Source organism: Dermochelys coriacea, chromosome 7 (genome assembly GCF_009764565.3).
Source record: "Dermochelys coriacea isolate rDerCor1 chromosome 7, rDerCor1.pri.v4, whole genome shotgun sequence".
NCBI classification, from domain to species: domain Eukaryota; kingdom Metazoa; phylum Chordata; order Testudines; family Dermochelyidae; genus Dermochelys; species Dermochelys coriacea.
Window position 1 is genome coordinate 90020483 of NC_050074.1, and position 27493 is coordinate 90047975.

General features: G+C 38.7%; 1 protein-coding gene and 1 long non-coding RNA gene across 5 annotated transcripts in view; one reads left to right on the forward strand and one right to left on the reverse strand.

Annotated features, from left to right (window-relative positions):
* On the forward strand, window positions 1-23746 carry LOC122461001. Its single transcript, XR_006282683.1, has 3 exons — window positions 1-41; window positions 8625-8628; window positions 23426-23746. It is a non-coding gene; the product is annotated as an uncharacterized LOC122461001 (long non-coding RNA).
* Window positions 1-27493, reverse strand: part of PRKG1 (protein kinase cGMP-dependent 1) — an 869388-nt gene that overhangs the window by 226553 nt on the left and 615342 nt on the right. The window lies entirely within an intron of this gene.

The following is a 27493-nucleotide window of genomic DNA, read 5'->3' on the forward strand; positions in this document are numbered from 1 at the left end:
CTTTTCTTTTTGTGAATACAGACTAACCCATCTGCTACTCTGTCACTTTATATTAGTATTTCCTTCTGCCACCAAAAATTTTGTGCCTAGAATTTTCATCCCAGTTTCCATTTGGTAGAGATTATTACAGGAATGACGTCAAGTCAGCTCATAGTTACAAAAGTCATGGAGCATCCTGGGATAATTTCAAATTGCAATTGGGTATCAGCATTTCTCATTTGAGGTCTGACCCTCATTCTTTCTATACCAAAAATTTTCATTGGACTCTGTTGGTGGTTTAGGTGAGAAAGGCTGCAGAGCTGGCCATTTAGTTAGCGTCTCCCTCTCCAGATCCTCTGCCATCTAGCAACACAAAGCAGTTGAAAACAAAATGACAGCTGGGACTATTCTACATCATGCCCAATTTTTAGTGCCCCATAGTTCTTGATCATGGCAGGGATGTGGCTGAAGCACTGCTGTGATTTTGCTGAGGCAGTACTAAATTGTATTGGAGGTCACCAACCAAAAATTAGTTCCAGGACTGGGGCTGGGGAAGATAAAAATATCTGGCTTTTTAAAATGTCATGACTTTTCAGTATTTAACTGAATATAAAACATCCCACCTTAATTATCACATGTATTTATTTAGCAGGGTAATGTTTCAGCAGGAAAGGTAAATTCCATTTATGCACCACTGGGAAAAAGTAGGAAAGGAATTTTATAATCTCCTTATTCAAAAGCATATTGCCATTTCCTCAAGGTCATTGATTCATAAAGCAAACTAACCTTGCTCACTTAGGGCAAACACTAGTTTGCTTTATTTTTTAAAAATTTTGGTTCACATTTTGTAGTGCCCAGGAACTGTTTATGCCTACAACAAGCATAAAGGATACAAAGTGGAATAAGATATGCTTTATTACTGGGAACCCCCCCTTATGGAAACATCCTGTACAATTTAATGAGAATTATAGCTTTTGAATAGAGGTTTTAAACCAATCATAGGCTGATAGGCCAAGGAAGGGATAGAAAGCTTCACACGTGAGTTTTTTTAAGGCTCTCTCCTTTATTGTCCACAAAAAAAAAAAAGCCAAATCAACTGGAAAACACTGGGCAACAATTTCCATAGGTTTTCCCTGCTTTAACCAACCAGGAGGGGAGAGGGGACATCCTACTCCTTAGTTTCCCTTTGACCCAGCTTCCTCTTCCTTTTTTATACCATTTCCTAAGCATCCACATGACAGACAGGCACCTGTTAATCTTTTACAGACCATAATGCCCTTATCTTGCCACCTGAACCAACAACACAGAAGCATATAGCAAGGCTATAAATCTCTATTCAATGTATAGGTTGGTTTAAAAGTTCTATAGAAAAGGTATAATTTTCTACTACATTTTGCATGTTTAAAGAGTAATTTTTATACAATCATATTCTAATTGTATATGATGGTTTCATATGAGACAGATCAGATTCACCTGAGGCCAAAAATGGAGGCAAACAATTGTTTCCTGCATTGATACAACAAGTGATGAAAGAAGATGTCTGATTAAAGCAAGCACATTAGGATTTGTATTTCATCTGCATGCCTGTGAACATTATTAATGCAAAACATCCACATAATGACTGGAATTTAAATAATAAAAATACAACTTGCTAAAGTTGCTAATGCCAAATGCAACAGAATAAGTGGAACACCAGCAGGCAAAGACTTTTGGCTTTTTTTGGATGTATATATTGTCTGTATTTATGACAGTTTGTGAAAAAAAATAGTTTTAGCTCCTGTTAATTACAACTACAGTCAACTGCTATACACACACAAGCTGGACAAAATAATTCTGCCTTTAAAAAACAATAGTAAATGCAGTCAAATTACAGTAGAATGAAGAATGGCATGTATGTCAGCCATGATGCGGGAAATAAGAGAAATTAGGAAAAACCTGTGAAGAATTTCCACAAAAATCGTATCTGATTCTATCAGCATGTCAATGCAACTTCTTGGAGATGTCTCTTGTTTTTAATAAGACAATTTATATCAGATGACAGTTTGATAAAGTAACATGAAGGTTTCATTAAAGCAATGAAACAAGTCAGATTCTCAGTATTACTCTATAATTATGTACTTTAAATACATAAAGCATCACAGGAAGCTTAGTTGAGGAATGCAAACAAGGCTGCAGTATGTGGGTATTTCTACATACACCACTCCCTTTTTAACAATGTTTGCTATTCAGCAATGTATGAAATCCAGTACATATGAACTGAAAATAAATATCCTCTGAGACAGCAACAGGCTTTATCCCAGCACATCCTGAATAGCTGTTGTTCTAGAAGCTAGAATAAATAGTGTACTTTGCAATATGTCTTTCTAATTCAGTTTTAACACAATCTAGGTAGAGTTAAAATAAACAGTTATCTACAACACAAAGTATATGAACAGGAAACTGATCTGACAATTAGACATACAAACAGACCATATTGTGTGGACCCTGCAAAGGTTTTTTGCATTTTTTTTATTTTCCATTCGTCCAACTCTTTTTTTTTCCCCTTAAAAAGTTTTTAATTTGTAAAGTGGAAATAAAGATAAAAACTATTATATTTAATATTATATAAGATAATGTAAAGCTGACAATATACAGTTGCAAATATAAATGTATTGTAAAATTCATCCAATCCTAACACACACATGTAATGAACGTGCAAACTTTTAGTTGCAGTAACTGATGCTGTAACATATGGTCAAATTTGATTTTCCATCAGTATGTATACTTTGTTCGTCTTTTTGGTATCTGAGTGGTTTACAAAAATGCATGTGTATTCCAAATGCATGTGTGATCTTTTGTACTTTTCCCTGATCTTCCTTTTGATGAGAAGGATGTGTAATATATATAAATATTTTAAGGAAGTTACACCCAAAACATTAATCTTATATTTTGTCCCATAGGTGATAAATTTCATGGTCACTTTAATTTACTGTGGATTAAAGCCATGCACCAAAACATATCTGTCTACTACATTCACAAGCCTAAATTCATGAAGCTAAAACTTCCATTATCTCCCAAGATCATAACTCTCATAGAAGTTCATGATCTGGATGTGAACAGCACAACCTGATGCAGCCTGGGCTCAACCCTCTGAAGACTTTGTAGATTAGTATCATATTCCTTCATTTTGTAGATTTTTAAGGCCAGAAGGAACCATCATCTAGTCTGATCTCCTTGGTAACACAAGCCACAGATTTCATACACTGATTTCTGCATCTAACCCAGTGATTGAGCTAGAGCTTATTGTTTTTAGAGAGATATCCATTCTTGTTCCAGGGGTTGAGTAACCTCACTGTTAAACATTTGTGTGCCATATTTACAGTTTGAACCTTGCTTAATTTAACTTCTAGCTATGGTATCTTATTATGCATTTATCTGCTTGATTAAAGAGCTAACTGATATTAGATAACTTCTTCCTAAGATTCTAGACCTTCCCTCTTTAAACTAAATAGATTGAGCTCCTTTAGTCTCTGCCAGAAAGGAATGTTTTCCAGCTCATTCGTATAACTCCTTTCTGAACCTTCTCTGACTTGACACATCTCAGGGCGGTTCTAAGTTGCACCTGGCTGCAAAAGAACCACCGGAACCATTCTGGTAAATGGAGCTTGCCAGAGAACTTCTGTGCTCCAGATGCACGTCTCTTTCCCTCTCAATTTGGCTCCATATACTCCGTTCCTATGTTGAAGGTTGCAAGAAAGGATGGCATCCCAGGTATTTGATGAGGAAAGACAAGTAAACAGGCTTGCACATAGGAAATACATAGGGATTAGGGAAAAAAATCTTCCCCCAATCTGGGACCATGACAAGAAGAACTGATACAGTCAGGTGGCAGCCACTACTACATATGCATTTTGGCCAGTGGACTGACATCATTGCAGACCCACTCCAACACTTTTGCATGCGATCCCAGAACGTGTTGTCATAGAGAGCTGATCCACAATGCACAAAGAATGTGAAGTCCTCCTTTATGGCTTCTTCCCATCCTGGGCAATGGAACTATGGTGAATCTGATGTTTTCTATATTTGTGTCCAGATCACAAATTGGGGCTACGAGTCAGGATTTGGCCCACAGAGAAGTGGGAAAGTCATTTCAGGCAGAGTTTCACTGAAGTCCTGCTGTAGTAGCAAAAAAACAAACAAACCAATCCCACCTAGACAAATGAAATCTATCTCAAATACCCTTATGTTGCATGCTGTGAACTATGGAAATAGGAAGGTTTCAATTTTTGCAACATCACTGACGCCATTTCTAATTCCTTTTCTCCTTCAGCTGTTTAGTCAGGTGGCTATCTATTAAGATGTCCAGTGCCAGTATTTCAAGGATTAAGGGTGAAAGTTATTTCTGCTATCATAAAAGCATTTTAAAGTCACCACCATTATTAGAACTGACATAATCAAAACACTGGATAAGTGCTAGAAAATAAGATTCTATCACTTATGCATTCTTAAGAATTTAACTGAATGTTTAATATATATGCAGGCATTGGTGGTGAACAAATGGAAAGTTACTCAAATGAGAGCAAGTAAGGGTACTCATTTCCCAAGGCAAAAATAATCTCTAAGCAGTAACACCCACCTGCCAGCTGCTATATTTTACCTGCACCACCTAATTCTCTACAGCTGAATATCTAGCCATTTTAAAAACTCAAGCTTTTGCTTGGCACAGAGCTGAGGCTTGGACACGTTATTCTTAAGATCTTGTTTAACTGCCCCAGCAAGTGCTACAGATGGGCATCCTAGCATAGAGCGTATAACATCTTTCTGAGTTTTGGTGTGGCAGTTGACAGCCATTCCTTGGATGGCTGCTTTTGTCTCCATGAAGAAAGGAAAATCAAGGGGACAGTAACTAATTGTCTCACTGCACAAATGGTATATTATAGTAAAGTCTTCAAGAATGGCTTTCTTAAAAGGAACCAGTAGGTGTCACTATGGACAATGGTATTGGATGAACTCTGTAAGAGAAAGAGAGACTGGGATAGAACAAAAAACATACATTACAAATTAATTATTCCTTGTTTCTAATATAGTCACTAATTTTATTTTTCATATTAATGCTGTATTATACTCATAGAGCATCAGGATGGTAACTTGCAGTAGGACAAATTTTCCACATAAATATTACATTTTGTATCTAACAGATTTGCAAAAGAAGGAATCAGGCAAGCTGATTACAAAAAAAGTCCTTGTTTTATATTCCAAGACATGTGAACAGTAGATATTTACAAACTGCTATTCAAACGAACCAGGTGGAAGAGCATTCTCTGAACAGAACAGGAACAGAGAAGGGTGCATTTCACATTTGTTCTCATCTTTGGCATTCACAGATTGAAAATATGCATCAGAGCTCAAAGTAACAATCTATTCTCACAGGGACAAGATGAAAAGACCTATAGGATGGAAACTACTTAGTAAACTTTACTCACAAAATAAACCAGAAAAAGTCTCTATGAAGAAATGAGGGTCAGATAATGAATCAGAATAAGTCCAAACGCCATTGCCTAGTACTATATAAATGTTTCTAATATAAGATACAAACTAGAGATAGAGTATCATGTAGAGTTTATTGCAGAGAACTGGACACCAAGATTCTTGGATTTGATCCAGACTGTCTCTGGCATACTGTTATGCAAATTACATAGAGATGGAACCTGTAAGGTGCTGAGCAACACTCTGTGAGGTGCCAAATGTCCTCAAACTCTCACTGACTGCATCAAGATTTGAGGGCACTCAGCCCCTTATAGGGTCAAAAATTCTTAATCTCATTACATCTCATTTCACCTAATGTAAAATGAGTATGAATAGTTACCTGGGGTAAAATTAATGTATGTTAAGCACTTTGAGCTCATTGGATATAACTTTGTATATCACAGAGTGTATATTAGAAAAGATCTTGTATTTTTGAAAAAAATCTGAAATCTGAAAAAAATCATATGGCATAATTTAACCAGGGAGATTTACTTGCATTATTAGGCTAAAGTTATCTTCCTCAAGAGCTCTCAGACACCTAATTGAATCAAGTTTTAACTTTTCAAGTGCACCTTTGAAGCCTCGTACCCTAGCTCACCTCAGTCTACATCTCAGATCTCATTTCTTACTGTGTCCCATAGACCTCTTTACTCATCCCACATGAACAAAGAAATTCATTAAAAAAGAGTAAGATGATTGCTGGGTCTGAGGTACACCTCTACTAGTCACGTAGAAGAAAGATTCCAAAATTCTTCTTGAGTTTACTGCTGACATTACCAGAAAAACTTATTTTAGGAGAATTTTTGCTATCTTATTTTGGAAATCAGATGTTCTCTGGTGCAAGTAAAAGTGTATAAAGCCTTAGGGCCAAAACCTTGGCTCTAGTACAAAAGCAGCTAGAATTCTGCCCTAACAAGGCAGCTGGGGACTCCCCTTGTGTAGGTGACTTACTACGTAAGGCATTTATGTCAGCTGCTTCTGTTTCAGCGTAGTGGGAATTCTGGGGCCATGCCAGGACTGGGAAGGGGCAGGGAGGCTAAATGGCTAGCTTGTGCTGTCCTCTTATGATCCTGGGTGAATAGAATGACCCATCAGGGGTTGTTTATCTTGTGCTGGAAGCTCAAGTTGAGTCCAGGCTGCTCCTAGACTTAGAGTTGGGGAGAAAGATGGCAGAAAGCCAGCTGACCCTGATGGCTTTCCCTTTAAGTTGTGCTTATCTGGTAGCTGTGACTTCATCCTTTCCCAGTCAGAGACAGATACTCTCCCACCAGCAAATGCTTCTTTTCCTCTCTAATGACACTTTTGTCAGATCCTTTGAAGAGTCATTGAAAGGAAAATTAGCAATTGGAGTAGGATGAGAAAGTGAGTGCATCCATCAAACTGATGAAAAACTATATGGTAGCAATTAGGGCCATACAAAACTTTTAGGACAAAATCTGAAACCAAGTTAATTTCTTGAACTAAAATTGATTTTCCTTTAATGTGGAGCACTTTGGGATGTCTTGGCTTGAGAATAAATTAAAAGTTAAGAGGTAGCAGTGGGACTGTAGTTCCTTTCATGGTACTCCACACTGATGCAGAAAGGGGAAGTAGGCAGCCCACCTGCCCTCCCCCTCCCCTCCTGCTTGAGGAGGCAATAGTACTATACCTGGGATTTAGAGGTCAGTGGGCCACCTGCCCATTCACTGAAGACACCTGAAGTCAGAGTGGGATGGAGTTTAATGTAAAGGGAGCGCAAACTTGATTTTCCAAATAAAACTTAGGAGATATGTATCCCTGCACTCCCAGTTTTTCTCTGCCAAAACGGTATGATCCAGTACCTGACATTTTTGCAAAGATTAAGAATAATAGCCCCAGATGACCGGTGTCTGCGGCAAGAAAACTAGACTCCTTTGGCAAGCAATTAAGAAACAATTCATTTAGCCTGCATGTTAGATGTTTGGTATTTTTATGATACTTTAGGAAGTATCTGAAAACATTTTTTATTAAACTTAATCTGCTCCTGTTGCTATGTTTGCCTACAGCATCTAAAGCTTAAACCTTCATTTGTGACATTACACAGTCAGCTATCCCAGTCAACTACAATATCACAATAGAGGATGATAAATTTAGTTTTGGAATACGCTTTCAGAGAAAAACTCAAACAACAACGATCCTGGGCCCAATTCTTGGGCTCTTAAATCTGCTTTGTGCATGTAAAGATGGCCCCAATGTGGAGGAATCCTACAGTGGTATATACATGCCATAGTAGCTCCTGTGATAGCCACACTCTCCTCAGTAGGTGCAAGGACAGCCCGAGAGAAAGTGTGTGATGGTGCAACCCTACATCCAGCTGATGCCTGGATGGTTGAATGGTGTCAGGGACTGTTGGCAATTCAAGTAAAATAAGGCACTTTCTGCTGTATTTTACATCAGGGACCAAAAGATACCTGTTAGCCCTTACTATCACTTAGGCCCACCCCCCATTTGGTATTGCACCAAACCCAGTCAAGCTGCACCATAAAACATGCACCCTTTTTTCATACCAATGTACAGTCTGTAAACAGAAACAAAGCTACAGACATTTCAAAAATGCTATAAGCAGAATTGATTCTAGGCAGAATGTTTTTCACGTTTCCCTGTGAGCCGTTCTTGAGGGCCATCTTCCAGGACCTATTTTACCTCTGTTTGGAAGTCATCAGCTGTAGGTTACAGCCTGATGGTTTAAGGCTGGAAAGGTTTTTTGTAATTACAGGGCTATCAGATGGGCTCTGCCACTCTCAGTTCCCCACCTGAGGGAGCTGCAAGTGTTCAGCACTTCTCAGGATTAGGCCAAGCAGGAGTTGAGGGTTCTTTGCATATTGCACAATCAGGCCCCTGTGGCAGGTAAATCTGAAACCAAATTCTGACTAAATATGACTAGACTGCCTTTGAATAGTTTTGGGTTGTTTTTTTTTTTTTATTTCCCACTGTTTTCCCCTTCCTCACACCATTTGCTTTTTTGTTGCTTCTCTTCCCTTGAAAAACAGATTTGCTTAATGCTTCATACCAGCTAACATGGTGCCTGCTTGGTCATTAATGTTCATTAGCTGTTAGATTTTGTTTCAGCTTGCATAGAGTTGATACTATCAAAAGTAGCACTTCTTTTCAGTGCCTGGGAGGAAAGTCTGCCTATGATGGGATTGTCAGAAAACAGGAACAAACAGGCAGGTCAACAGTAGAAATAAAGGACAGTTCTAGCCAGACAAATTTTGAACTGTCTGCAGAAAAATGAGGCAAATGTATTTACAACAAGGTATAATTCTTTATATGTTTTGCCTAAATAGAACAAGGAGCTGCAAAATTAACCACATTAAAGCAATTTTAAATCAAAATTAAAATTCCATTTCCACCCAAACCAGTTTTTGGAGTAGCATGCCCCAATTCAGTCAAAACGTGTGGTCATGCTCTAAATGTATGTTGTTTGTCATAGAGCTGCCAACTTTTGAATTAGCAGAAAGGTCTTAACCTATATAAAATAATTATTATGAATAGCTAATAAAAATCTTTTAACGTTCACTTCAAGGAGATAATTGGCTGATACACAGTGTACAATGTTCTGTTCCCCCTCCCTCCGCCACACACACCAGGGATTCTTGAATGTCAGACCTGTGGGAGATTAGAGAAATTTCAGATGATAAAACTGCAAATAATTAGCTAACCCAAGTATGGGGAAATAAAGTGCAAAGCCTGCTCACTGGGGACATATTTACTTAGAGCATATGATCTATCACATGATTATCTGTGACCTTCCTGTTCTGTATTCACTGAAAAGTTCACATTCATCTTGCAAATTTGTGAAGAGATACCAGTCTGCAAGTGTAAACACTAAGTTACAGATTTACATAAATCCCTCCTTCATATTTGCAAATCTGTAGGAACATGTCTGAGAATGGTCATAAAAAATAGCAGCTTTGAAGATTTTTTTTAATAGTTGGGATAGATGACCTGGGAAAGATGTTTAAGTGAAACAACCAGACCATGTTATATAGTAATATATTCCACAGATAGCCTCAGCTTCTGAAATCCATCCCATCAAATGGCAAACATGTATGCTTATAAAGTTGCTTAAACTGGATCCTGTGATCTTAATGTGGGAATTTTACAAATTAGTATCTTATCACTGAAAGGTAACAGAAGGGATTTAAAATCCATTGATTTAATTTTTAATTAGTGTGTGTACACAATCCTATTGTAAATATATTAATGAAAACTGAAATACTGTAACTCCAACCACCATTGCATTCATCTTTTTTTGTGCCATGGAAACTACAGCTGTGTCACTACTGTAGCCTACTCCCTGATGGTCAGCACAAAAAAAGTCTAACGAGTGCCTCCTTTTACCAGCTGAGCTGGGTGTAAGGAGGATATTAATGGGGGAAGGGTTATCTGTGTACATTTAATGTAGCAGGGTGCTAAAATAAATTGGTCAGGACAGTGTACACAGAATGGGGAGTTTGAGGAATAGGATATGCTAATATACTTACAAATGATGCTAGAAATTTTAAATAATAAAATTAAATACTGTATCTGCAAAGCATCTCATTTGATGTGGGAGGCTCCCATTTTATGACCCCTCTTTTAAGCACCTGACGTTTTCTGTTAAGAGAATCCAAGGTTAGTACAATGTGGATTCAGAAAGGAATTTAATATATTGATAGACTTTAAGGGAATTACTAAGGCTGCAGTTTCACTAGCAGAGTGGGGAGAAGCAGCAATAGGATCCTCTTGAGATGTCATGTCTCTGGAAGCCAAAAGCAGGCATAATGACTCCAGGGTTGCTGAATGCATTTACCTCTGAATTTATTGTTACATGTGCTTCTCCAGTACTGTTCTATATGCTTGGCCCCACAACTTAGCAATGCTGTCCAGCTTCCTATCTAGAGCTCCCTCACACTTTGCAATGAAACTAGCCTACCTCTTGCACAGGTATGCTGTGGATAAGGGGCTCCTTGAGCCCTCAACTCCTCTACTACAGCCAAACCAAAGCAGCTAACATTTAACACAATGATTGGATTGTACATTTGGTAAACATAATATTGTTGTACACATACCTTAAGTTAGTTGGCTATTCTAGCTCCATTTTATATACTGCAACTTCCTGCAAGAATGGTCAGACTTTTGGTGTGTATTCTGAAACAATACAGTGAGATATTTTGTTGCACCAACTGTGTTTAAGTAATCTCAGTTCAAAAATCCACAGTGTGCCAGCCTTTTGAAAGAGCATCTGTATTTGGGCAGGGGAGAAGGGAGAGGGCTTGGATTTAAGATATTTCTTGATAAACTTCAAATGGCAATGGCATGTATAATTCTCTTTCTGAGTTCCCCTGGAACGTTATGATCCTACTTCAATGGATTTTACAGTTTGTGTTCAATACTGGGGGAATTCTACGCCACTGTGCATGCACAGAATTCATGTCCCCTCACAGATTTTTTTTTTCCTCTGCAGAATATAGATTCTGCTGGAGAGGCACTGAAGTTACACCTTTTGCCCACCAGGGCTGCTCTGGCACCAGAAGAGAGGGCAGCCAGTGGGCCGAGAGGCATAGGGAGAGAATGCATTCTTCACAGCAGGGCCAGGTGAGGAGACACAGGATGGACAGAGTGGGAAACATGGGGCTACTGTGCAGGGGTCACAGACTGGGGTCTGAAGGGCTAGTGGGAGGACAGACTGGGGCACGGGCTCAGGAGCTATTGGAGTGACAGCATTGAGGCTGGGGCTGAATGGGAGGAGGGCTGCAGGGCCACAGGAGGTAGGAGGTGCAGGTACACAGGGGGACGGGGGAAGATGTGCCTGACTGAATGGGAGAGGCTATGGGTCAGCCAGGGTCTGCATGTGGAAGCCCCCAACTCCCCAAAATTCCCCCCTTAAAAAAAAAAGTTGTTCCATACTTTCCCCACCCACACCCAATAATCTTTCAGGTTCACTCCCTGGCTCCTTCCCTATCCCATCCCTCAGCTCCTCTGTGACCACTGACTCCCCCAAGCCTTTGCACTGCTTCTGAGGGGTGCAGGAAATACATTTCTGTATTGTAGTTTAAATGAATTACTCAAAGTTCTGTATTACTATGCCTAGTAAGGAATCTATTTGTGGGAAAAACATTTCCCGAATCACTTTTTGTCTGTACTGTTACAGACATGCTTGCTGACAGGTATTTTGAAATAAATCACCAAAATAAATGAAATTGGCATGATTATATTATGTTGTTATTTTGACAAATAAAATATGCTGAATTTTGCAGAATTTTAAAGTATTGTGAGTAGAATTTTTTATTTTTCGGTGCAGAATTACCCCAGGAATATATTGGACAAATGGAACAAACTTTTTATCAACTGAAATAATAAAAAACTCATTTGCTATGTAGCGGAAACTATCTGCCCCCTGGAAAGCCTCCTGAAGAGTCCTATCTGGAGCTTTCAATCTAAGACAATCTGATTCTTGAGAAATTTTAAAATTCACTCCACAAAAGTAAAGGATGTTATCTCTTCATGGTAGCATTTTTTTAAATCAGCAGGGCTCTCTGATTTTAATGTATATTTGGAGAAGTCTTTCACGATCATAGGTTTGTAGCTTGCTTAACATTCACATCCAGTGCAGACACTTAGCTGAGATTGACTTCATATAAGAAAGCATTTAATATTACAAGGAGTAATGAAACTGTTGAAAAACATATACAGGGGAAAGAAAAGTCAAGTTTATATGTGATCAAGGTTATTTAGCTTAGACATTTTAAATTGAGAAGTTACTTTCAATAAGTGGAGTGGTCACATTTATGATCATTACAATAGCTGTAACATAGAAAAAGAAGACTCATTAATATTTAACTACCTAAAAACAGAGAAGGGGAGAAGCAAATATACAGGAAACTTTACAGAGAAGGAGCAAAATAAAAACCCAACTAACATATAGTCAGCAGATGAAGATGTACTAGCATTACCTAAAGAAGACAAACTCAGTCTCACTAAAATGGCAAAGGATAACAGTCAAGGTAATAAAGAACTGCCAATGTACTGCATATATTAAAAAATTAAATGAAATTAAAATAATAGCTGTTATAAATGGAAAACACATTGAGATAGGAACAGATACAGCAACATGCATGACACTGGTCTAAGCATGTCTTGAATGCAAGAGGTATCTTGAGCTGCAATACAGCTCAAAATGTACACTGGGGAGATTCAAAATTTGGTCACACTGTTGCTCAAGTCCAGTTTGGGGATTTTAAAAGCTGACTTGTCTCTTTCGATTGCTGAAGAAAGGGAGCTTCTAGCATTATTCCCAAGAGATATGTACAGATTGTAAAGAATTTAACATAAAATTAACTCTAAATATAGATTATTTGAAAAATCTATTGACAACAATAAGAGACTTCTAAAGAAGGCACTGGTGTAATAAATTAATTTCAAGCTAAACCAGAGTCTGTCCTTGACCTACTGTTCCAAGGTTTTATAAGTCATGTATTGATGCACATGATCTGTGTGAAAAATGTACTGATGGAATGTCTGCAACAATCAGAGATCATTAAAAAGCAAACAATCGAGTGGTTAGCAGTAATAGTACCAATAATGGAGAATGATATAAGTTCGGACTAGAAAGATCACAATAAACTTAGATATTCTTAGATATGCACACATACCTCCTTCTGATCAAGACTAAAAACCTCCTAACAGCTTTAAATATGGGAGTATGTTTGTAAAATATCGACCACAAGCACTTTTGCAAATGCTTTGAATATGGACTCAAGGAAATATATGACTGTTAATGCCCATAGAGCATTATGGGTCAAATTCAGTCACCTCGCTCAAATAAATAGTCATAATGAATTAGAAAAATATGAAAATTAACAGAAATAGCAACAACATAAATTGCTAGGGCAATGCCCTAATACAAGGCAAAGTAAATCCATAAAGTATTCGATTCAGTATAGACTGGAGATGAAAATTTAGGGCAACATAATACCACTTGTGATGTATTAAGTTCAGTGGAACTGGATCAGAGCGCTCATGTGCCCTGGAGGGACTGTTATTGATGGGACACCAGTGGAACAGGGAATGTGGGGAGTTAGGCTGGATACTACTCAGCCACATGAACAGAACTGTGCACAGGGTTTAATGAAGTTCCACTTGTTAAACCTAACCGGCATTCCACTTTGCTCTTTGTTAATGAAACGTGGTGGCAGTATCAGAGCTGTGAGTTTTCTTACATGCAGCAGCTGGCAGTGAGAGTCATGGAACTCTGTCTGAAGCCCCTCAGAGCTCTGGATTTTGCAAACATAAACTTAGCTCCATGTTGGACCTGGTGGAAGGAGGAGTTCGAGCTGTACACTTAGCTGGCCATTCAGGAGGATGACAACAGTTGGGAAGCTATACTGTTAGTTTACCTTATTGGGGAACAAGATAGAGAGGTTTGCACCACTTTGAATCTCACCACTGCTGGAAGCCTCATAGCAGTCCTAGGAGCCATGGAGAAATATTGCTCCCCAAAACACAGCAAAACTGTGGAGCAACACAGGTTTTTCATTAGAGACCAATCTGAAGTGGAGGGGATAGATTCCCATGTTACTGCCTTAGACTCACTGGCGGCTATAGGCAATTTTTGACAGACTCCCTGAATCAGGACAGGGTAGTCTGTGACACTGGGGATCATTATCTGTGAGAGCAGTCACTCCGGGATGGGGAAGGTGATCTTACAGTAGATAGATGTTTAGACATGGGTTGTGCAGAGGAAGCCTCTAGTCAAAGGATAAAAACTCTAGGAAGCATAACACCCCAGAAATACATGCAGTGAGAGACAATAGAAAAGAGAGTAGGTGATTAGGGTTCCATACATAAGAACAGCCATACTGGGTCAGACCAAAGGTCCATCTAGCCCAGTATCCAGTGGCCAATGCCACCTGCCCCAGAGGGAATGAACAGAAAAGGTAATCATCAAGTGATCCATCCCCTGTTGCCCATTCCCAGCTTCTGGCAAACAGAGGCTAGGGAAACCATCCCTGCACATCCTGACTAATAGCCATTGATGGACCTATCCTCCATGAACTTATCTAGTTCTTTTTTGAACCCTGTTATAGTCTTGGCCTTTACAACATCCTCTGGTGAAGAGTTTAACAGACTGTGCATTGTGTGAAAAAATACTTCCTTTTGTTTGTTTTAAACGTGCTGTCTATTAATTTCATTTGGTGACCCTAGTTCTTGTGTTATGAGAAGGAGTAAATAACACTTTCTTATTTACTTTCTCCACACCAGTCATGATTTTATAGATCTCAATCATATTGCCCCTTAGTTGTCTCCTTTCCAAGCTGAAAAGTCCCAGTTTTATTAATCTCTCCTCATTCAGAAGCCGTTCCATACCTCTAATCATTTTTGTGCTCTTTTCTGAACCTTTTCCAATTCCAATATATCCGTTTTGAGATGGGGCAACCACATCTGCACACAATATTCAAGATGTGGGCATACCATTTATATAGAAGCAATATGATATTTTCTGTCTTATTATCTATCCCTTTCTTAATGATTCCCAACATTCTGTTTGCTTTTTGACTGCCACTGCACAATGAATGGATGTTTTCAGAGAACTATCCACAATGACTCCAAGATCTCTTTCTTGAGTGGTAACAGCTAATAGACCCCATCATTTTATATGTGTAGTTGGGATTATGTTTTCCAATGTGCATTACTATGCGTTTATCAACATTAAATTTGATAAATTGAGTGCGTTTGGTAAATTGAATTTGATTAATTGATTATACATACTTACAGAAATTTATGGTGGGAGACAGCATGAGTGGGTGAAGGAGAAGTGCCCTGCACTGGGACAGCATTGTAAAGAATGTGGCAAATTGAACCATTTTAGCAGTGTGTGCAAGAGCAGAAGAAGGTCATAGGAAGATTCAGTTAGACTTGTGTAAGAGGAAGATGGCACATCAGACAGCGGGGATGACCTCATGAGTCTCTCCTTGAGTCTGAGAGTATATCAGGTTTAGGATGTCAGGAGATGAAAACAACAAGGGACAATACCAACCTCCTCGCATGCAACAATGTTAATAGGGAAACACTGTGTGATTGCAGCTTGATAGCGAAGCCTCTTGTAATGTGATTCCTTAGGGTGAATGGGAAATGAACATACCCATTACAGAAAGCAGCCATGATCAAGCATTGTACAAAGAGAGTGTAATGCAGCCTGTAAGGAAATTTAAACTCATAGTAACTACCCTGAAAAATAACAGATGGTACCAACTGAAGTTTGTGGTGGTGGATTCTAAGCACCACAGAGCCCTTTTGAGGAATACAGCCATACAAGTGATGGATCTGATTTGGGTGCAGCATCACAATTTATAGCTTCAGTGCAAGAAGGAAAATTAGGCATCCCACATACAACAGAGAATTTTAAGAGCACAAGAGGATGTTTTCAAAGGAGACAGGTGCCTTGAAGGCAAGCTGTGACTGGAAGTAGATTCCACAGTGAAACCTTCATGCTTATCATAAATTAAAATTGTAGTAGCACTATGTAGTCCACTAAGCAAGGACATCAGAAGTCTGAGAGCAGGGGTATTATAGTACCTGTAGACCAGTACAGTCTCGATAGGCAACATGGTGGTGGTGGTAAAGAAGCCATCAGGCAAATTATGAATCGGTATAGACCCAAAGCCACTGAATTAGGCATTGATAAGATGCCACTATCCTTTGCCCACAATTATTTACATTCTGCCAGAACTCTCCAAAGCCTGAATCTCTACTGTCTGTGATTTGAAGAATGGGTTTTGGCACATAAGCCTGAATAAAGAGTCCAGCTTGCTGACAACTTTGCAACATTTGGTCACTACAGAGATTGCACATGATGATGGACACAAGCCCAACACCTGAGGTGTTCCAGAAAAGATTTCCAGGTGCTGGAAGGACTTTCTGGGGTTAAAATAAGTGCAGATGATATCCACATTGTGCTGAAGTGAACAATGATACAAAAGAAGCTGAATGAGACCATGATATACAACTACAAGCTTGTCTATAGTGATGCAGGGACAAGAACATAAAGCTCACCCCAGAAAAAATGTAACTCAAACAGAGTGAGGTGACATTGGACATCTGCTCACAGCAGAGGGACTGAAAGCAGATGCCAACAAGATCAAGGCAGTCAGAGACATGCCAGCTCCAGTGGATGTGAAAGGAATATAGCGTTTCATAGGAAAGATAATTGTTCTGTCCGCATTCTGTTCACACCTGGCTGCAGTAGCAGAAACCATACATCAGCTCACAAGGTAGGATGTCGAGTGAGACCAGGCAGGTCCCCAACAGCAAACATTTGACCAACTGAAACAAAGGATAATGGATGTCCCTGTCCTGAAGTGCTACCAGCCAGGACATTCACTGATACTGGAGAAAAGACTGTGTGTGGTTCTTTTTGCAGGAGCAGCTGGTTGCTTACTCTATGGAGCTCTGTCAGAGACTGAACAGGGCTATGCCTAAATAGAAAAAGAGCTTCTGGCTATGGTATTTGGAATGGAACAACTCCATAAGTACCTATGGCCACACAGTAATAGTGCAATCAGAACACAAACACCTATAGACAATTATGGGAAAACTCCTTAGTGATTCAAAGAAATTGCAGTGCATATTGATATGTGTCAAGCGTTACCAGGTACAGATCAGATATTGTCCAGGATGATTACTTGGGTTAGCCGACATCCTAAGAAGGACATGAACACCCAATATCAGAGAGTTGGGGGAAGGGGGATCAGGGCACTTAATCCACTAACATGCTGCAATATCTCCCAGTTTCATCAGTGAAGCTGGTGGAAATAAAAGAGACTACAGAAAAGGACATCCAACTGCAGACAGTCAAGAAAGTGATACTAGCAGGGTAGCCAGAAGACAAAAGCCAAGTACCGATAGGAGCAGAATCATATTTTGACCTGGAATGATATTTCCAGGACAAAGAGCTGTTGTCCCTGCCTCATTACATAAGGATGTCATGCAAAAAATACATGCTTCACGCCCGGGCATTGACAGGTGCCTTAGACAGGCTTAAGAGCATGTTTACTGGTGGGTAATGAGTACACAGCTCTGCTCCTTGATAAAAAGAGCTGTGTTCACTTCCAGTTGTACAGTAAACACCAGGAAAAAGAAACACTGTTACTACATGAGCTGTCCACCCAACGATGGGAAAAGGTGGGCATGGACTTATTTACCTTTAAGGGATAGCAGTAATTGATTACAGTGGTCTAATATTCAAATTTTTGGGAGGTAGATGACCTGCCTGATAGAATAAACAACAGCTAGGGTGTTTCTTCTGGTTCAGAACCCTTGTTAGCATTTTTGGTACACAGGAATATCCCATTTAAAAGGGTGCCAGAACAGTACAGTGCAGGCACTGATGGGACAAAGGACCAAAATTCTATCATCAGTGAGGTGAGACCAGTTGCAGCCACAAGAATGAAACCAAGAGGATATTGCCAACTATCAGAGAAAGCAGACACTAGAATATGACAGGCCAGCCAAGGACCTACTGGCCTGGAGACAGGCTCTCCTCTGAGGATCCAGCCATTAGAGAGACATACAAGGAGTGGACTAAAAGAGTTAGAAGGGATGCAGTGGTACCCAAGTTATATGAGGTGACTATGCAAGAGGAAAAAGTGATCTGAAGAACAGGAGGCACTTACGAGCCAGCAAATACAAAAGCCAGAAAGGATCCTACAGAAATCATCATGGAATTGAGAAACAGAATCATCCAGAGGCCAACCCTACAGGGAGAGATGAGACTCCACAGAGAGATAATTTGCTAGAGAAAGAGACAGGTGACAGAAAGATAGAGCTAGGTCACTTGTTGTATGGTCACCTGTTGACAAGACCAAACTATCTAAAAGACTATGTAACCAGCTGAATCTATAGTAAAGATGAGACTCCAACTCAGATGTGTGCTAACAACCTCTGGCAAAGGGGGCCTGTGTGTCAATTATTAATATTATTTTTATTAATATTAATTGAAAAACAGGAAAGATTTATCACAATTGGTAGAACTGGAGTAAATGGGCCCACATTTCCTGGGAGGGAATGTTATTGTTATTGACCGGGCACCAGCCGAACAGGGAATATGGGTAGTTAGGTGGAAGCAACTCAGCTATGTGGACAGAGTGGTGCATAGGGTTTAATAAAGTTGCACTTGTTCAACTTGGCCTGCATTCAGCTTCAGTGTTTGTGAACAAAACAGATGAGTGGCATCACAATAAATGATAACAAGGACATTGTGCTTTCTATCAATCTCATCGTGTGTCCCTTAGAATTACCAGATGACAAGAAATAGTATATTTAAATGAGGTGACAGAATATCAAGATGGAAAGAACTGTGGCAGGGTTGTTATTTCACATGTTCAGTATCTGTATTCAAGTCTCAAAGCTTTGCCCGTTTAATCTTACAAAATCTCAGCTGCAATGCTGCAGTACTCCATAGAAAACAAGTATGCTTTATAAAGAGAAGACAGTTTTACAGGGTACAAAACAGCTATTTTTTTCTCACCAAATCCCTGACAATGTATTATGACCTGGCCCCATACACCACTTTCATCACCAGTCTGTTGCAACTGGACCCAACTGGTGGGTCCAATGTGCTTCCAATCCAACTGGGTCTGGATAGAGTCTAATCACCGTTTTTAGCTCTGGGACTGTAGGGCTCCCAGATTTCTTGTCTGATATCCTTTTTTAGCACATGGAGTGCCACTGACCAGCTGCCCAAATTCAGCATCAGGCTTCCCAAGACCTCCAGTCACTTACTCTCCCAGAGCGCCACAGAAACAATGGGCATTCCAAGTGTTTAACCCATTCAGAACAACATGGAAGGCAATCAAGGAATAAAGGGTTAACCAAGGCACTTCCTCACCACAGAAACTTTACTCTGAGAACATTTGAGAATTACAGATCTTTAAAAATAATAGAGAACACCCTCTCCTGGTCCAGTCTCACCCCTTCTTGTGAGTCTGAGGTTTGTCAGCATTTCAAGCTAGAATGAATCCGGCCTCCACTCTCCTGGAAGTCCACCTTACATGTGATGATGGTGGACTCCCCGCTATCAAGTAGAGTCTCTGTCTCGTCCATGTCCTCCACTGGGATGCTCCAGCCCCTCTCCCCCAGTCATGCATGCCCCACGCAAGGGCCCTTGTGTAGAATGAAAACCAGCCATCGAGAGTCATTCAAAGTTGATGGCACTAGACAGAAGTCTTGATAGCAAGGCATAGTCCTTCAACAAGGTGCCTAGCCCCTTTCCTGGGCAGGGCACTATCTCAAAAGCTATGCAGCAAGATGACCTCAGGCAAGTTAAGACATGGTCTCAACATATAACAAAATCTGAAGTTCATAATTCAGTACAGACTTATCCCACTCTATTGCATCCTGAAGCTAGAGCTTCTTTTTTTAGTCTGCATGCTTGAGTTTAAATTTGTGAAAAAAGGACTATGACATTTTTCTCTTCTGGGATTATACTCCTCTGAAAATCCTACCCTTATTTCATAGATCAAAGATTTTGGAGCTACTGGTTCACCCATTTATAATTCCCTCACTGCTGTTTCCCTAAAGAAATCTTTGCTGAGACAGATCATCCCCAATTTGTAGCTGCAGAATATGATATTCACTCTTTCAAAAAAAAAGCAATAAGGTTGTCTCCCTTTTCTCCATCAGTAGTCAAGGAATAAGATATAGCTTGACATTCCAGCACCTCTATTGTAAATGGCAGTACTCTCCCTTATTGTTCTTCACCATGCTATTGAATAAGTTAAAATAAACGTTCACCCTTATTTGTCTTGGGTTTTCAGATCAGTTTCTGTGTTTGAGACATGCTGCTCCATTCTCTCAAACTCTCCATCCAAATTATTCATGCAAGACTGGTTGAATTCTGTTTCTAGAGCAGTTAGTAATTCTTGGGGTAAATCAGACTTTTCACTCAGTTCTCACAGAACAAAACAAGTATATTTATGTACAGTTTAGGTGACCAATCCCTGAATCAATAACTCAATTACTCACTCAGATTCTCTGTTTTTCATTTCCTCTGTGCTACGCCGGGCAAGTAATCCCAAAAATAATAAGTTACTTTTTAAAAAGGAGCTAACAAGTTAAATCCCATATTCAACTTGTTAATGAATTTTCATTGTAGCAGTGTGTCTTCAATGTTGGTTTTAATTAACAGAGTTTGCTAAATTAATATAAAAGGGAGTTATGCTATAATTATAGTTCAAACTGAATAGTTGATCCATTTTTCTGATGAAATTCTGTTTGACTTTGCAAATTGTGAACAAACTTGGATTTTTCACCTTCCAAGCATATTATAGGATTGTTGATCTCCAAATTTCTGTTACCATTCAGCATGGTAACAGAATAAAACAAAACATTAATTGTGGGGTAGACATTCATGAGCAGATCCCCACAAGTATCTGCATATCAGTGCTGTAGCTGTGGCTCAGGGGAAATTTAAAGAAATTTGTCCCTCTGCTGTGCTAAGTAAGAATGGTTCTATTTCTTTAATAGTCATCATTACTCACAGTGGGAGAAGAAAACTGAGGGGAGGAAAGGGTGTGCCAAATTATCCTTTTTAGTCCAATATAGCCATCAGGGTAAATTCTAAAATGGGCATCACCAGTACAGTTAAATCACCACACCATAGCACTTCTGCTAGCAGCAGACCACAGTGATCTGCTGCAGAGAAAATATCTGTTTTTTCCTTTCTCCCCCAAATGTCTGTTTTTTTGTATTCAGTGTAGTTGTAGCTTTGTTGGTGTCTCTCTCTGTTTTTTTTTGTGACATATGAGTACATGAGAGTTGAATTCACCTGCACGTTCATTTATATGTAAGAACAGAAAATGCCTGAGAGTAGTGGCCCTATTAAGTTATCCCCTTTTTTCTTATATAGTTTGCATGGGGAAATTGCAGTGAATTTCATTAATATTTGCATTCTGCTGTGGAAAAGGAAGCATAATATGCCTAACTTCAAATCAAGTCAAATCAGAACACACTGGGACTGATGCTAACGAGGAGTAAGCTCCTGAAGAAACAGGATGTTGTGAGATCTTCTACCCAGTCAATTATTCTTAAGTTTTAAGACCAGAAGGGACCGATATGATCATCTAGTCTGACCTCCTGCATAATACAGACTGCAGAAATTCATCCAGCAATTTCTTGTATACAGCCCAGTAACCTGTGGTGAACTAGAATATCTCTCTTTATATACTTCCATGCAGGGGCGGCCCGTCCATGGTGAATTAGGTGAACTAGGTGGTCGCCTAGGGTGCCAAGTTAAATGGGGAGCCAAATTCGAGGAAAAAAATCAAATTAAAAAAAATAAAATGAAAAAAAAAGAGAAAAAGATGAAAAAATACAAATAAAATAATGAAGATGTCATTATTTCAATTCCCATGTGTGTACAGAAGGAATATGAATTATTATTCATTTCTCTACATTTCTGTGTATTTATTAATATGTCAAATCTTTTATTTATTGCAAAAATAAATAATATTTTAGTGAAATTGTTTTTTAATTTATGGCGTAGGGTCAAGATGACCCACTCTGCAATTTTGATAAGCAATAACTCAGCCACAATTAAACTCATCCGCCAGTGGCAAGAGCTGCAATGCTAGTGACACCTAACTCGAATATATATCAAGATCGCATAGCCAGAAATTCATGTAGAGCGGAGATATTGCGAGTTGATATATGTCAAACGGTCATTTTAACACATGTCACAGGTAGATGGTTAAGAATCGAGTGAATACTGTGGAAAATTGTGTTTCATGGTCCCAAAGAATAAAGAATAATGTCCTTTAGCATTATAAATCCAAAATGTGAGTATCTTTAACCATTATTAAACCTTAGCATTATCGGGCTGTATAATTATGAACTTTTCTTTGTTATAACTGGTTCACATGTAATAAATAAGGTCCATACGAGAAAAGTAACAGTGTTAACGCTTAATAGACTATGAAAGTGATGATGTCACACGCCAAGCGGGTAACCGTGAGGAAGGGGATTACTTTCCAAACAACCAATGTCAGGTTATAACGTCAAAAAAGGTCATTTTGTTTCCATGTAAATGCTGTAACTAACTGTTTTAATAGGTAAGTGAGTGTATGTTACTACTCATTGAACCTTTAAGCAGTGTAAAGACATGTTGGGATGGCTGCAATGTGGTTTAAATCGCCAGCCCTGAGGTGGGTGTGTCAGCCATCCTTAACGCTATAATGCTTGCAGTCAGGAGCACAGTACATAAGAATATTCAAATGTCCCATGGCAGAAAGAGGAAAAAGAAAACCCTCAGGAGCCGAGTATCATAAATGAAAGGCTGAGAAAGAAAAGGACCAAGCAAAACAGCAGGGATCCTTCCTTAAATATCCTCTCTTAAATCCAAATAAAGATAGAAGCAGTTCACAGCATCCAGATGGAAGAATTTTACTTGGAGAGGAGGTTAGCTCACATCCGCATGGAAGCAGTTTGGAACATCAAGATGAAGGTACATTACTTCGAGATGAGTGTAGCTCACATCCACAAAAACTCAATTTGGAAACTCAAGTTTATGGAAACTTACTTCTAGATGAACAGCATCAGACCGATTTGGAAGTGGAGAAAATGTTCATCTTCAGAGACACATGCAGTAATTGAAATAAATGAAGTAGAAGGAAGAAAGGCTGAGGAAGTTACAAACAAGTTAAAGTATGGGGACCCAGCTGCATAGCCCAGATGTGATGACAGTGTGCAGCAAATTCTTGTGGAACATGGACCCGAACAAGTTCATGAATATCCCTTCCCTAAGGATGGAAATAAAAGAAAATTCTCTGCTCAGCATACAAGAGGAAACTCATTAATGGGGAAGAAATTCATTGAAACTGGTTACAATATTCAGTGTCGAAGGATTCTGTGTTTTGCTTTTGCTGCAAGTTGTTTAGAAATCAAGCAATTCACTTACTGAAAATGGTTCGAAGGACTGGAAAAACATACCTTCAATTCTCTCTTTACATGAAAGTAGTATAGAAAATTTGGAATGTTTTCGAAATTGGAAAGAACTTTAATTACGATTGAAAAAAGGAAAAACTATCAATGAAGAAAATTTATGTGTGATCAAGGAAAAAGAAGAATATTGGCAACAAATATTAGAGCGTCTGATTGCTTTAGTGAGAGTTCTTGGTGGGCAAAATTTAGCATTCCGCAGCCACAGTAGAAATGAAAAATTATACACTCCAGGTAATGGAAACTTTTTAAAATTTGTTGAATACCTAGCTTTGTTGATCCAGTCATGAAGGAGCATCTACGTAAAATCATGATCATGAAACACAGGTTCATTACTTAGGAAAAAATATGCAGAATGAACTGATTCAACTACTAGCAAATGCCATTAAAAAGAAAATTGTAGAAACTGCCCATTCTGCAAAATACTTTTCAATAATGCTGGACTGTATACCAGATGTGAGTCATGTTGAACAAATGATGATGATTATTTGTTTTGTGCATATGGAAAGGTCTGCAGATGAAGATAATGTTGAAGTGCTCAAAAAGGAACATTTTTTGGGTTTTCTACCACTGAAGGAGACGACTGGAGCATTTATGACTGAAACTATTCTACAAGAGCTTGAAATAAGTCATTATCTGTTGAAAACTTACATGGCCAAAGCTATGATAATGGGAGTAATATGAAGGGTAAAGACAATGGTGTGCAAAGGAGAATGATGGAAATCAATCCTAGGGCCTTTTTAGCTCCTTGCAGTGTGCATTCTCTGAATTTGGTTGTCAATGATGCTGCTAGATGCTGTTTGGAGGCAAGCAGTCTCTTTGACCTGATGCAACATGTTTATGTGTTTTTCTCAACAAGATGTTGGAAGATTCTGACTCACCATTTGAATTCTCTAACTGTGAAACCACTTAGTCAGACAAGATGGGGGAGTCGCATTGATGCTTTGAAGCCTCTTCACGATGAACTTGGAAACATTTATGATGCCCTAATTGGAATTTCTGATGATACTACTTTTACTGGATCATCTGGCAATATGGCATGTTCAGATGCAGAAGCTCTTGCAAATGGCCTTTCCAAGTTCAAATTTGTGACTTCACTCATTTTAATATTCTTTTCAAGATTAACATCATTAGTAAGCAGCTTCAGGAAAAGAACTTGAACATACATTCTGCTATTCAAAAACTGCAGCAACTAAAAATATTCTGGAGGAATTCAGAAGTTATGAACTGTTCAAAAGAACACTGGTAGATTCTCTCGAGTTTGCTGAAGAAATAGATTTTCCGACAGAATTTGAACCACAGCCAGTTCGCATTCGGCAAAAGAAACAGCATTTTCATATGAAGGACGAGACACACCCATTTGGAACCCAAAACAAAGGTTGAAAGTGAATTTCTACTTCACAGTCCTTGATACTGCTATTCACTCTGTTGATGAAAGTTTTCAATAGATGCAACAGCTAGAGTTAGTATTTCAATTTCTATATGATATCCAGAGCTTGCAAAAGAAAACAGCAAAACAAATAAGAGAATTTTGTATAAAACTGGAGTCAGCATTGACTCATGAAAATTCAAAAGACATTGATGCTACAGATTTGTGTAGTGAGGGTCAGACTTTTTTCAAGATGACTTAAGAAACATTCCACTCTTGAAGAAGTACTGAAGTTTGTTTGTGAAAATAAATTCACAGACAGTTTTCCAGACATTTTTATAGGTCTACGCATTCTTTTAACTTTGCAGTTTCCATAGCTAATGGGGAATGTAGCTTCTCAAAGTTAGAATTGATCAAAACATATCTGCGTTCAACAATGGTGCAAGAGAGACTTCTTGGACTTTCCACAATATCAGTTGAGCATGAAATAGCTGGAAAACTGGATCTAAAAGAACTAGTGACTGAATTTTCAAAACTTAAAGCAAGAAAAGTCATGTTTTAAGAGCACAGAGTGTTTTTTATTCAAAGCGTTTTGTAAAAACACGTTAAAGTTCATTGAAGAGTTTTCTTATTTCTTTCTATATTGGATGTGGTGGTAATGGCAGTTAAAGCAGGATAGCATAATGGATGATTTTGGATTTGTAATAATAAAAATAATTAATATTTTAATGCATTTTATTTGAAATTGGACTGAAATATCATCTAGCTGTCGTGTACAAATCTATTCTGAAAATTTTGTGTCTCTATTTTATCAGATCTCAGAAACATTGGTTGGACAGACGGACGGACAAACCAAATAATTAAGCCTGTGTTTAAAAAAAAAAGCTTAAAAAACATTAAAAGGAAAAAAGGGGCAAAATGTTTCCCACTTTACCAAAAACCTCAGCCTAGATCTGCCCTTGGACTTTGGGGGTGGCGGCACCGATTGGATGATTTGCCTAGGGCACCAGTTGCTGGCAGCTAGTCTAGGGCTGCCCCTGCTTCCATGTGCAATGAGGTGGGTGGCTGCTGCTCTGCTACATAGTGCTAATATTTAATTTAGAAGTCTTACCTTAGATGACTAATAAACTATTTGCACTACCACTTACTACTATATTTTGATTAGTCATAAAAAAATTGGATTGGGACCAAAATGTGTTTTTCCTTGCCCATTCGTACAAACAAAACTTAATTTGGAGGCATGTTCATGAAAAGTTATTAACAAAGGAATGCAAACATGGAGAATTGAAATATATTTCCAAAATTTGACAAAACGTTTAGGAATAATCTTTCCCATGAATAGCCCAGCTCTAACTATAATCCACAGCCTCCTTTGGCAATAAGTATGCCCATAAACTACAGTGACTTCTTTTGAGCAAATGCCATATTTTATCTTTTAGAATTAAAATGGAAAAAGCAGTTTTGCTGCTGCTGCTTCCAGAAAGACCCTCTCCCCTTATTTATTTGAAATTTCTCTCATATCCATTTTCCCCCTAAGGTTATTATTAAAATATGCTTCTGTGCCATGCGGTAATATCAGTGGGTTCTAAATTTAGAAGGTAATTGTGACATGATGCATTGAAGAGCATAGAATTACAGATACCTGATTCCTAAGATTTGACCCTTAGCATTCACCAAGAAAGAGATCGCAGGGAGAGAGAGCACTAAATGTTTGCAAAACCAGGAAATGCTAAGCACAAGCACTATGTATCTTTCTTGTTCTAATCTGTGTTCATGTATAACTTTGCCTAGGAAGCAGTGCGGGGGGGGAAGACTATATTCAGAATTTTATGTTTCAGTTAAACACTGTAATCATGAGAATTTGTGTTATGTATTAATGTTACATTGTACAAGTGGAGGGATGTGGGGAGGAAGAAAGGCTTGATACAAAGTGTGTTGAAGTCAATGGAAAAATCTCATGTTTCCTTGGATCAGGCTTCTAATTAGGAAAAGCTAGGTGAGAACGTTGAGCATTTGACAGGAATATCATTAAACTGAATGATGTAGCTTTTTTTTGTTTTAACATTACAGCAAACTATATCAGTAATTCAGAAGCATGGTCCATCTTTAATAAACACAGCTCACCGTGTTTGTTTGATCATTTTCAGCTCTTGTCCTGTGTTACTCAGTTCTATCAGCTTTTTGTTTAAAAAGAAGTATTAACTAAAAAATAATCACCAAAAAGACTAACAAGATTTTAAATGAAGCAACTAAAGATAACTATTGTGATCCATACCTTCAGCACCTTGAGATTAGACTAGCGTGATGCTGTGTACATGGTAAGAACATAAGAATGGCTATATTGGGTCAGACCAATGGTTTATTTAACCAAGTATCCTATCTTCCAACAGTGGCCAGAACAGGACAATTTATCAAGTGATCCATCCTCTGTCATCCAGTCCCATCTTATAGCAGTCAGAGGTTTAAGGACACACAGAGCATAGGGTTGTGTTCCTGACCATCTTGGTCTATAGTCATTGATGGACCTATCCTCCATGAACTTCTCTAAATCTTTGAACCCAATTATACTTTTGGCCTTCACAACATCCCCAGGAAACAAGTTCCACAGTTTGACTGCGCATTCACTTTCTCCACACTAGTGATGAT